Genomic DNA, 12,856 nt, shown 5'->3' with positions numbered 1-12,856 from the left:
GTCTGTAATTTTCTTTTCTTGTAGTATCTTTGTCTGGGTTTGGTATTAGGATGATAATGGCTTCATAGAATGGATTAGGTGGCTTTCTCTTGCATTTAATTTTTTGAAGAGTTTGAGCAGGATTGCTACTTTGTTTTTCTTGAATGCTTGTGAAGCCATCTGGTTCTATTCTTCTCTTTTTGGGGAGTTTTGATGAAGACTCAAAGTGTTTATTTGTCATGAGTTTGTTGAGGTCTTCTATTTCTTCTTGAGCCAATATTTGTTGTTTATGTTTTTCAAGAAAGTGGTCCATTTTGTCTAAGTTGTATAGTTTGTTAGCATGTAGTTGTTCATAGAATCCTCTCATTATTTCCTCTATTTCTGCTTGGTCAGTAGTTATGTCCCAATTCCCATTTCTGATTTTATTTATTTCATTCTCTCTGTTTATTTCTTTGTCATACTAGTTAATGGTTCATTGATTTTTATGATTATTTCAAAGAACCACTTATGGTTTTATTGATTCTCTATATTGTCTTCATGTTCTCAATTGCATTTATTTTTACTCTAATCTTTCTCACTTCATTCCTTCTGTTTATTTCAGAGTTAGTTTGCTGTTCTTTCTCCAGTTCCTCCAGATGAGCAGTTAATTCCTTGATTCTTGTGCTTTCTTCTTTTTCATTATAGACATTTCAAGCAGGAAATTTCCCTCTCGGCACTGCTGTTACTGCATCCCATAAGTTTTGATATATTGTATTCTCATTTTCATTTGCCTAGAGATATTTACTGATTTCTCTTGTAATTTCTTCTTTGACCCACTGGTTGTTTATGAAGGTGTTGTTTATCTTCCATATATTATTTGTGTATTTTCCAGCTTGATGCTTGTTACTGATTTCAAACTTCATTCTATTATGATCCAAGCAAGTGATTTGCATAATTTTCATCCTTTTAAATTTATTGAGACTTGCTTTGTGAGCCAACGTATTATCTATTCTGCAGAATGGTTGATAAGCACCTGAGAAAAATGAATATACTGCTTTTGTTGAATGTAATGGTCTGTAAATGTCAGTTAAATCTTTTTCATACATATTTGAATCATTTGAATTTCCTCTTTGGAAAAGCTCCTGTTCATGTCTTTTATTAATTGGGTGGTTTTAAAAATCTTTTTGCTGTTGAGTTATAAGATATTTCATATATTCTGGATATTAAATTGTTATCTGATATGTGATTTGCAAATATTATCTTCAATTACATTGGCTGCTTTTTATTTTCCTAACAAAATATTTTGATGCATAATTGTGTTGACTCACCAATTTTAAAGCATTTTAAGTGTCTCTTTAAAGTGTAGATCTCATGGAATTGGGTTGATTAACTTTTCTTCCAATTACAATGCTTTACTGAGGAGAGGATTTTACCATTAGTTTGTCAATCTGATATTAGCAAGGCTGTTAAATATTTTTCAAATTTAAATAAATACAAAACAGGCAACGTTATGTGGACAATAAGTAACTATAGCAATCACAATCCTATATATCTTGTTCTAGTTATGCTATTCCCATCTATTGTAAACTACAATGATTGCCCTACATACCTTATGTAATGTCATGAGGTCACACGAAATAATTGGTATGAATGTACCAGCACATAAAAATCACTGTACCATATAAAAAACTGTTGTCTCTCTTAAGGCCTGGAATGGTATTTTCATGAGCCAAGGATTACAAAAGGTCTTCAATCTTAAGAGAGAATAAGACACACAAAACCTTTACATTTGGAGTCACAATTGTATGGTGGACACCTTGGAAATGATAGTTAACAAGAATATAGCCTAGGATGAATGTAAGTTCTACAGTAAAGAAAATATTGCTATGACAATAAAATAAATTTATAAGGAGATTTATGACAGAGAAAGTTCCATGGAAATTGGGAGGGAAGGAGCTTTATACACTTGAATAAGACCAACGTTTCTCTTTGTGAGACCTAACAAGCAGAATAAAAGAAGAATACTTCCATTGCAAAATGTTGCTATCAAATTAGCTTCATCACTGCCTTTGGCACTTTTTGGTCATTGAGAAATATTATACACATCATAGTGCCATAGAAGAAGGGCTGTAATTAACCAACTCCAATGCATAATTTCTTGATTGATAACCTGAGGTTGCATAAGTTTGTGTTGATAATTTGCAATTAGCTCTGTTGAGGCCTATGTGCAGTAGCTGTAGATACACAGCCATTAATCGTAGCCATTAGCTGGCCTCCTAGAGTGGTTTACATAAGCTTTTACTGTATATTTCACTAATTGGAATTTACAATAGTGCTGCAAACCCCCAGATGAATAAGTACTGCAGTTTTGACTACCTGTGGAGGAAAAATCTTCTATACTACCCTCTGGAAGGTCCATAAAAATTATGAGAAATATACTATTATCTGCCTCTCAACCCTCCAAATCTAAAAAAATTATACAATGGATTTTATTTGTTTTTTAAGCAAAGTAAGATGTCTCAAAATGGTGCACAATCATAATTTTATTCATATTTCCACAAACCTATATTTAAAATGGTGTCCTCTTCTTTACAGAAGCTGTTGTTTAATGCATTTCTCTGTGTAGGTCCTTGACAGAGACCACTTTTCTTGCCTGTCAGGTGCCTCATATTCAAACATTTATGTCCATTATGCAAAAATTCTTTCTAGTAATACAGAAGCAAAATCAGCAGAAAGTATGATAAAAGCCTCAATCATAGCCTAATAATAAAATCTTGGATTTGAACCATTTTTATTAAGCTTCAATGTTCTTGCTTTCATTGAAAGGATGTTTTGGCTCTGATTCACAAACTTGCAAGAAGAGATGTTATTTTCATGATGATATCATTAAGAAGTAGCATCTAGTCAAAATGTGACATTTCAGAGTGTTCTAGTTTGCTAGCTGCTGGAATGCAATATACCAGAAATGGAACAGTTTTTAAAAGGGGGAATTTAATGAGTTGCTACTTTATAGTTCTAAGGCTGAGGAGATGTCCCAATTAGACAAGTCTATAGAAATGTCCAATTTAAAGCATCTGGGGAAAGCTACCTTGGTTCAAGAAGGCCAATGAATTTCAGGGTTTCTGTCTCAAGTGAGAAGGCACATGGTGAACACAGTCAGGGCTTCTCTCTCAGCTGGAAGGGCATATGGTGAACATGGCATCATCTGCTAGCTTTCTCTCCTGGCTTCTGGCTTCATGAAGCTCCCCAGGAGGCATTTTCCTTCTTCATCACCAAAGGTCACTGGCTGGTGGACTCTCTGCTTCATAGTGTTGCTCTCTATGAATCTCTCATTCTCCAAAATATTTCCTCTTTTATAAGATTCCAATAAACCAATCAAGACCCACACAAATGGGTGGAGACATGTCATCCCTTAATCCAGTTTAACAACCACTCTTGACCAAATCACATCATCCAGGGAGATAATCTGATTACAGTTTCAAACATACAGGATCGACTAAGGATTATTTTACCTTTACAAAATGATATTTTGTTTAAAGCATGGCTTTTCCAGGGGGTATACTTCCTTTCAAACCAGCACACAGAGTACTAGCACCAGAATTATTGGTAAGATTAAACTGCATTTTGGGAATTTTACATAATCACTAATATAAAATTCAAAAGTTGGCAGTAAATTGAATCAGGAAATAACATTCTGTATTTTCTACATAGTAAATGGCATTTTTGTTATGGGGATTTGGGGAATTCGACTATCATTCAAGGGGAGAATTATCTAAGGTCAATAATATGCACTTGTGTTGGTTTGAAAGGTTTATGTACCCCAGAAAAATCATGTTTTAATCCTAATCCCATTTTGTAAAGGCAGCCATTTCTTCTAATCCTTATTCAGTACTGTATGTTGGAAACTTTAACTAGATGATCTCCATGAAGATGTGACTCAATCAAGTGTGGATGTTAAATTTGATTAGGTGGAGACATATCTCCACTCATTCCAGGTGGGTCTTAATTAGTTTTCTGGAATCCTGTAAAAGAAGAAGCATTTTGGAGAAAGCTTCAAAAGACTTCAGAATCGAGAAGTTGAGAGTTCCCTTTGAAAAGAGTAGGAGAACAAGAAGATTCTGAAAAGCAGAGGATGTCTCAGAACCACAAAGCACTGAGTTCACCAGCAGCGACTTTTGGAGATGCAGAGGGAAAATGCCTCCTGGGAGCTGGAAAGAAAGCTAGTGTATGATGACATGTTTGCAACTTGCCTTTCCAGATGAGAGAGAAACTCTGACCATGTTCACCATATGCCTTTCCACTTGAGAGAGAAACCTTGAAATTCATCAGCCTTCCTGAATCAAGGTATCACTCCCTGGATGCCTTGTATTGGACATTTATATAGACTTGTTTTAATTGGGACACTTTCTCAACCTTAGAACTGTAAACTAGCAACCTATTAGGTCCCTCTTTTTAAAAACCACTCTGTTACTCGCATATTGCGTTCTGTCAGCTAGCAAACTAAAACAGCACCTATCATAAACTACCTGTGTTTTTTAAATGATTATAAATGACTATCACTTTACAAGGCTAATTTGTTCTGCATAATTAATATATAAGGAAACAATTTATAATGTTCTTCACACTTACAGATTGTAATATGCTACTTTCCAAGATAAAATAGAAATGTTGGAAGATTAACGATATGATAATATTAGATATGTTTTAGCACATTGTCACCTACCAATGACTGAGTCACTTTACCAGAAACAATACCTTTCAACCTCTTTACTATCTACATATTTATTTTTCTTTCCAAAGAATTGCATAATTACATGCCAAATCAGTTTTGTTAGGATCCTAGTAAAAATTATTTTCCAAGGTCATTGAGATGTGATTGTTTTCCAACTGAGATGTTAGTTTCAGTACATATTTTCACAAAAGTATGTGTCTCCCTACGTGTGTCTTACCAATTTAGCAAAGACGATGTTCAAGGAAGATCATGTGATATTCAGTGGTTTCTGAGAGAAGGCAACAGCATTTGCTCATCTACTAACTTCTAAGTTTATGGAAATGATGCAGGTTGGATTGTAATAAGAATGTAACATTAGAAATTAAGGTTGCTATTGAAAAGATAATTTTGTGTCCACAAAATCAATACTTGAAGATGACTAATTAAAGTTCAAAAAACCATCAAGCTGTATTCATGTGTCATCCTAGTTTTCTTTTTTGTGATTTTTTGCCTCATACTCTTTATTCTTCTTTGACTCCTACACTGTCTATGCTCTCAAGATACTCTCTGATCGCCGACAGCTGACCAGCGCAATCAGCTAAACATAAATGACTTTCTAAAAGTTCCCCAGGTTATGAAATTGCCTCTTCACTACTTGTGATGGTTAGGTTCTGATGTTAACTTGGCCAAACAATTATGCCCAGTTGTCCGATCAGGCAAGCACTGGCCTAAACATTGCTGCAAGGACAGTTTATGGCTGGTTGATTAAATCATCAGTCAGTCGATTGTATCTGTGGCTGATTACATTTGTGATCAATGAAGGTGTGCTTCTCACAATGAGATAATCCAATCAGTTGAAAGCTTTTAAGAAAGAAAAGAGATTCTTTAAGTGCTTCTTCAAGCAGTGAGCCTCTCCTGTAGTTTGTCCAGACCTTCTATGGGAGCCACCAGCTTCATAGTCTGCCCTAGGGATTTTGGACTCTTCCTTTCCCACAGTTGCATGAGATACCTTTATAAATCTCATATTTATAGATCTCTCCTGTTGGTTCTGTTCCTCTAGAGAACTCTGGTTAACACAGCTTGGTACGAGGAGTGGTTCTTAAGAAACAGAATTTTTAAAATGGGTTTTTAAAATTGTTGTCTACTGTGACTAGACTCCAAGGTACTAATGACTCTGTGGCCAATAATTGAGGTGGCACTGACAGTCCATGGGGTGAGCTGGCAAAAGAGATACTGAAAATATCACCATTACATTCTGCTAATTGTACCCATATATGAAGCAAGGCTCTGGGTGGTAATGTTCTTGACACCTTAACAGAGTTTTGTGGAATTAAGAGATCAAATTATATCGGTTGGTTATTGTTAGATATTCTGGATACAGTGAGGAGGGAAAAGGATAAGCTGAAGGCTTCAAATTTGAAGCATACGAATGAAGTAAAAGTTTTCATGTGTGCCTTGAAAAAAAATCTTATTTCCTGTGGTTGCAGACTTGAGATCTCCGGAAACCAGACCCAAGGCCTCATTGTGTGAGTAGCAAATTTACAACATAAACTTGCAGGGTGTCTGCTGTTAAAGTAAGGGCTTTAATTGGGAAATAATGGGATCCTGAAATGTGGGATGGTGACATATGGCTTGATACGATGGTGATGAGGAGATGGGATTCCTGTAATCTGCTAAGCCTTTGCTATATAGACCTGCATCTAGGACTGTGTTGAGGAAAGAGCTGCCCAAACTCCAGTCTGCCTTGAGGAAACAGCTTACCTGCCTCCAGTCTCTGCAGAAGAGTCAGACATCCAACCTCCACCTAACAAGATTAACCCTTCACTGCCTGCTAACCCAGTTACCACCTCCCCTGGGGAAAAAAATCACTCCTTCCTCTTCCTGGACCAACTAATCTGTTGAAACAAACGAAACTGCAAAGCAATGCCCTGTGGTTATTGGCTTCAAAGACACTTCTATTTCTTTTCATGACCCACTACAACTCTTTCCTTCAAAAACTATAACTAGACTAATGTCCCAACTGGCTCCAAAAGGCAAGGTACAAAGTGTGTCCCATGAGGTAGTGCACTGTACTCCAAAAGAACTACATGAGTTTTCCAATCTATTTGGACAGAAACCAGAAGAATATATGTGTGGGAATGGATATTAATGGTGTAGAATAATGATGAAAGGAATATAAAGTTGGATCGAACTGAATTTATTGATATGGGCCCACTAAGGAGAGATTGCTCATTCAATGTTGTAGTTTGCAGCATTAGAAAGGGCTTTAGCAGTTTGCTTGGATGATTGACTGAAACATGGATCCAAAAGTGGCTGACATTACCTGAGGTCAAAATATCAGAGCTGCCCTGGTGTAATGTAAATGAGGGGACTCAGAGACTTAGGGAGATGGGAATGTTAGCATGAATTTATGATGGCAGACCTACTCACACAACCCAGGAGTGTCCATAAAACACATCTTTCTCCAGAACTTTGAGAAATAACTTCATGAGGCTTGCTACATCATCCCTGAAGAGCTCTGTAGTCACCTTTCTCTGAGGTCAGATATTATTGTGGGAACTGCTGTCACTGAACTGGAATCCTTAAACATAATAGAGATGATTGGATCTCTAGTTTGGAGAAACCATGTGGTGACAGTTAATCATCATAGACAAGGTGGACATGGTCACCATAGTTGACAGGAAGCTAAAAGCAGCAGTCAAAATAATCTGAGGCACAGAGACTTGTGACATTGGCTAGTAGATAATGAGGTATCTAGAAACAAAATAGATGAGCAGTTCATTGAATTCTTGTTTGAGCTATATAAGCTGAAGAATTCTAGGTCAAGTGAATAGATGTCTAACTTGAATGCCATAAAAAACAACAGAGAAGCACGGCCCCTTAATCAGTCCCAATACTGGGAACAGTTTACAGACCCAGAACAACTTGAATGATGGGAGGGACAGGTAAACTTTTGCACTGCCCAAAGTTTAAACTGTTAACCTGCCTCCCAGTCATCCCCAAGGAGCCCTACAGCATTTTACTAGGGTGACTGTGAACTTGGGAAAAGAAAATGATCAGATATTTGCAAGATTATCAGATACTGGTTCAGAAGTAACACATTCGTGGAGACCAAAACATCACTCTGGTCCGACAGTCAGAGTAAGGGCTTATGAAAGTAAGGTGATAGATGGACTTTTAGTTCAGGTCAATCTCACAATGGGTCCAGTGGGTTCACAGACCCATTCTGTGGTCATTTCCCTATTTCCAGAATGCATAATTGTAATTGACATACTCTGCAATTGGCAGAATACACACATTGGTTCTCCGGCTCATGGAGTAAGGGCTATTATAGTAGGAAAGGCCAAGTGGAAGCAAAATAGTGAATCAACAGCATTAGCATATTCCTGGTAGAATTGCAGAGATTAGTGCTGTTTTTAAGGACTTGAAAGATGCAGGGGTAGTGATTACCACCACATCCCCATTCAACTCTCTTATCTGGCCTGTGCAGAAAACAGATGAGACTTGGAGGATGACAATGGTTTATGATAAGCTGAATCAGCTGCTATCCCATATGCGGTATTACTGTTTGAGCAAATCAACACATTGCCAGGTACCTGGTATGCAGCTATTGACCTGGCAAATGCTTTGTTCTCAATAAGGGTGAGTAAGGATCACCAGAAACAGTTTACATCTAGCTGGTGAGGCCAGAAGTATGCATTCACTTGTCATGCCTCAGGAGTATGTCAATTCTCCAACCCTATTTCAAAATCTTGTCTGTAAGGAACCGGATTGTGTCTCTCTCCCAAATGGCATCACACTGGTCCATTATATTGATGATAACAGACTGATTAGACCTAGTGAGAAGAAGTAGCCAGTACTCTAGACTTATTGGTAAGGCATTTGTGGGCCAGGGAATGGCAAATAAATCCAACAGAAAATATGAGGGCCTTCCATATCAGTGAAATTTCTAGGTGTCCAGTGGTAAAGGCATGTCGAGATATCCCTTCCAAGATGAAAGACAAGCTGTTGCATCTGGCCTCTCCCATGACCAGCAAAAGAGGCACAATACCTGGTTGGCCTCTTTGGATTTTGGAGGAAACATATTCCTCATTTGTGTTTACTACTCTAGCCCATTTACCAAGTGACCAGAAAAGCTGCTAATTTTGAGTGGGTACTGGAACAAGAGGAGGGACTGTGACAAGTCCAGGTTGCTTCTTTTGACCATATAATCCAACAGATCCAATGGTGCTGCAAGTGTCAGTGACAATTATGGATGCTGGCTGGAGCCTTTGTCACACCCCTATAGGAGAATCACAAGGCAGACCCTTAGGATTTTGGAGCAAATCTTTACCATCTACTGCAGATGTCTACTCTCCTTTTGAGAAACAGCTTTCAGTCTGCTACTGGGCCTTAGTAGAGACGGAACACTTAACCATGGGCCATCAAGTCACCATGAGACCTGAGTTGCCTATCATGAGCTGGGTGTTGTCTTATCCTACAAGCCATAAAGTTGGGCATGCACAGCAGTACTCCATCATAAAATGGGAATGGTATATTAGAGATAGGCTTCAAGCAGGTCCTGAAGGCACAAGTAAGCTATATGAGGATGTGTCCCAAATGCCCATGACCCCCACTCCTTTCACATTACTTTCTCTTTCCCAGACTAGAGCTCTGGCCTCTTGGGGAGTTCCTTACAGTCAGTTTACTGAGGAAGAGAAAACTCAGGCTTGGTTTACAGATGGTTCTGCATTATATACAAGGACCACCTAGAAGTGGAGAGCTGCAGCACTGTAACCCCATTCTGGGATGTCCTTAAAAGGCAGTGGAAAGGGGAAATCTCCCCAGTGGATGGAACTTTGAGCAGTGCACCAGGTTGTTCATTTTGCTTGGACAGAGAACTGAAGTGTTTATATACTGACATGCCAGTGTGTTTGTACACTGACATATGGGTTATTGCTAATGGTTTGGCTGGATGGTCAGGGACTTGGAAGGAGAATGATTGGAAAATTGGTGACAAAGAGGTCTGGATAAGAGTTATGTGGACAGACCTTTCTTAGTAGGAAAAGAACTTAAAGATATTTGTGTCCCATGTGAATGCTCAGCAGAGGGTGACTTTAGCAGAGGAAGGTTTTAATAATCAAGTGGATAAGAGGACCCATTCTGTGAATAAAAGTCATCTTTTTCCTCAGCCTGTCCTGCTATTGCCCAATGGGTTCATGAACAAAATGGGCATGATGGGTGGGAAGGAGGCTATGCATGGGCTCAGTAATATGAACTTCCACTCTCCAAGGCCAACCTGGCTATGGCCACTGTTGAGTGTTCAATCTTCTGGGAGTGGAGACCCAAACTCAGTCCCCAATATGGCACCATTTTTCAGGGTGATCAGCCTGATACTTAGTGGCAAGTTGTTTACATATGGATCACTTTCAACATGAAATGGGCAGAAATTTGTTCTTACTGGAGTAGACACATGCTCCAGATATGGGTTTGCATTCCTTGCATGCAATCCTTTTGCAAAAATTACCATATGTTGACTAACAGAATGCCTTATCCACAACCATGGTATTCTGTGCAGCACTGCTTCTGATCAAGGAACCCACTTCGCAGCAAATGAAGTATGGGAATGGGAACACGCTCATGGAATTCTCTGGTCTCACCATGTTCTCCATCATACAGAGGCAGCTGGGTTGATACAATGGTGGAACAGACTTTTGAGGGTCTAATTACAGTGTCAACTAGGTGGCAATACCTAACAAGGCTGGGGTAATGTCCTCCAGGAAGCCGTGTATGCTCTGACGTCAGCATCTACTGTTTCTCCCATAGCCGGCATTCACAAGTCTAGGAATCAAGGGGTGGAAATAGGAGTGGCACCATTCACTATCACCCATAGTGATCCACTAGGAAAATTTTGCTTCCCTTCCCAGAAATCTTCAATTCTGCTGTTCTAAAGGTCTTAGTTTTGAAAGGAGAAGTACTCCTTCCAGGATACACTAATGATTCCACTGAACTGGAAATTAAGACTGCAAACTGACCACTTTGTGCTTCTCATGCCGCTGAATCAACAGGCATGAAATGGGATTGCTGTTCTGTCTGGGGTGGTTGATCCTTACTATCAAGGTGAGATAGCACTGCAAGTACACAGTGGAGGCAAAGAAGAGTTTTCCTGGAATACAGAAAATCCCCTAGGGCATCTCTTAGCAGTACCATGCCCTGTGATAAGAGTCAATGGAAAACTACAGCAACCCAATCCAGGCACGACAACAACTGGTCCAGAAACTTCAGAAATGAAGGTCTAGGTCACTCTACTTGGCAAAGAACCATGGCCAGCCTGATGTGATTGTGAGGATAAAGTGTTTTTGGAATGGATGATAGAAGAAGGTAGTGATAAATATGAACTACAACCATGTGATCAGTTACAGAATCAAGGATTGTGATTTTATAAATATTTCCTCCCTGTTTTGTTATGGGTATGTTTGAATGTGTACATCAGCAAATATCTTGTTTTCCTCTTATCGTATGACATAAGTTGCACTGTTCATGTTATAGTATTTAAGTCATAAGATATGAAGTTTAAGAATGAATGTTACTTAAGGACTTGCACCTTATTCTGGATAGACATAGCGCATTTCTGGCAGGAGAGTTGAGCATTAATAAGTAATACATATGTCTGTTATTAGGTTCTATTTGGAAATTAAGCATGTTCCATGGTGATGTGTATAGCTACCAAGTTGACAAGGATTGGACTGTGATAGTAAGGTTCTGGTGTCAACTTGGCCAAATGATTATCCCCAGTTGCCTGGTCAGCCAAGCACTGGCCTGACTATTGCTCCAAGGCTGTAGTGGTATAATCCAATCAGCCAAAACATTTTAAGGAAGAGCTTTCAGTGCTTCTTCAGTCAGTGAGCCTCTCCTATGAAGCTCAGCCAGACAGTTCATCAGAGCCACAGCTTCACTGCCTGCTCTACAGATTTTGGACTCTTCCATTCTCACATTTGTGTGAGACACCTCTATATATCTCATATTTACAGATCTCTCCTGTTGGCTCTGCTTCTCTAGAGAACCCTGACTAACAAACTCTTCTAATCAAATGTCCCCAGTTTTATTTTATCAATGCAATTTTTAAGTGGTATAAGGTTAACCAAAAATTAAATCCTCAATTTGATGCATTTTGCAGCAATATTACTGAGTGCATAATTCCCATGGTGTAGGTACAATTTGTGGGCGGAGGAAAAAGAGGCTAGTTTTCTCTACTTCCCCAACTGAAATAATTTTAAAGGGACAAGGTTGTTTTTCCTTATTGTCTACTTTTAGCACCAAGGAAAAATGTAGAAAGACACCATGGTCTTCTACATGCACCACAATGAAGACAGAGACAGTATATCTTAATGTTTCAGCTCCAGACTCTGAAGTCAAATTGCTAAGGGCTCCATTCAGATCTCTATCACAAGCTAGTATTGCAACCAAAACCAAGTTAGTTAAACTGGGTAAAAGTAGTCTTTACCTCCACCATCATCATCAACATCATCATCACCATCATCATCATTTCTTTTCCCAACAGAAAATATGGTTTCCTTAAAGGCTCAGACCTCCTCAAATTGAGCCAATGACAAAATCACTAATAGGAGGCCTTTACTTCAGTTTACATGAGTGGGCTTAAACAAGTATTTCAAGAAATTAACATTGTCCTGGAATAAAATTAAATGTTATTTCAATGTTTATGGAATATATCCTCCAACTAGATAACCAAAAGATTTTAAGTTATTTTTATTAGAGTAGTTATAGGTTCAGAAAAATCATGTAGAAACTCCAACATTCCCCTGTACCCTGCCTTCGTGATCAGACATGTAGTTTCCTTATTATCAGTCAGCATTGGTATGGTAACTTTGTTACAATTGATGAAACAACATTATTTAATTATATTACTAACAACATTCCGTAGTTTATATTAGGGCTCAATATTTGTTTTATACAGTTCTATGTTTTCTTAAAAATGCTTATTCTGGAAACATAAGTACAACCTATAAATTCTCATGTTAACAACTTTCAAACATTCAATTCAATGGTATTAAATACATTCTCAGTGTGCCATCATCACCGCCATCCATTACCTGAACTTTTCTATCACCCCAAACAGAAACTCTTTATCAGTTAAGCACTAAATCCCTATTCTCTCCTTCCACCATGGCTGTTGGCATATTGTATTCT

This window comes from Tamandua tetradactyla, chromosome X, assembly GCF_023851605.1.
Source record: "Tamandua tetradactyla isolate mTamTet1 chromosome X, mTamTet1.pri, whole genome shotgun sequence".
Lineage (NCBI taxonomy): Eukaryota > Metazoa > Chordata > Mammalia > Pilosa > Myrmecophagidae > Tamandua > Tamandua tetradactyla.
This window is presented reverse-complemented; position numbering follows the sequence as displayed.